This window comes from Myotis brandtii, unplaced genomic scaffold (genome assembly GCF_000412655.1).
Source record: "Myotis brandtii unplaced genomic scaffold, ASM41265v1 scaffold155, whole genome shotgun sequence".
Taxonomy (NCBI): domain Eukaryota; kingdom Metazoa; phylum Chordata; class Mammalia; order Chiroptera; family Vespertilionidae; genus Myotis; species Myotis brandtii.
Window position 1 is genome coordinate 575,582 of NW_005355621.1, and position 504 is coordinate 576,085.

Here is a 504-nt window from a genome sequence, read left to right on the forward strand (position 1 = left end):
TGGCGGGGGCGCGGGCTCAGCTCCACCCCCTGCCCCCGACCCCGCTTTCCCGGGAGGCCCTGCCTCTGAATCCCCGAGAAGTGGGAGAGCCTCTGGAGACATCCCGACCGCTCCGGTGACTTCGGGGCTGGCTCTCCCGAGTCTTTGGGCCTCAGTTTCCTCATCTGTAAGCCCAGGATAAAGTGACCGTGAAAGGATACGATGGGGCGACTCTGGGAGTGTTATCTCCCTCGGAGATCATGTGAACCTAAGGGAGATGACTCACTTAAAGCACCAAGCGCAGGATCTGGTGCTTAGTAGAACCCCCCCCCCCCTCATGCCGGGGGTTATTGGTACTTGGGGCTCCCTGTTCTGGCCCCAATGTTAAGGCGTCCTTTGGCTCTCCCTTCCCATCCCCAGCTGGCTCCCTGTCTTCCCTCTGGTGCCCTCCCAGGCCTCAGCTCTGCCCGAGTCCCAGGCTGCCAATGGGCTTTAGCACCTTGGAAAGGCGCAGAGAGCCAAGTC

General features: G+C 61.7%; 1 protein-coding gene across 1 annotated transcript in view; it reads right to left on the reverse strand.

Moving 5' to 3' along the window:
* BTBD11 (BTB (POZ) domain containing 11) overlaps positions 1-504 on the reverse strand; it is a 280,948-nt gene that overhangs the window by 73,866 nt on the left and 206,578 nt on the right. The gene's annotated exons all lie outside the window — the stretch shown is intronic.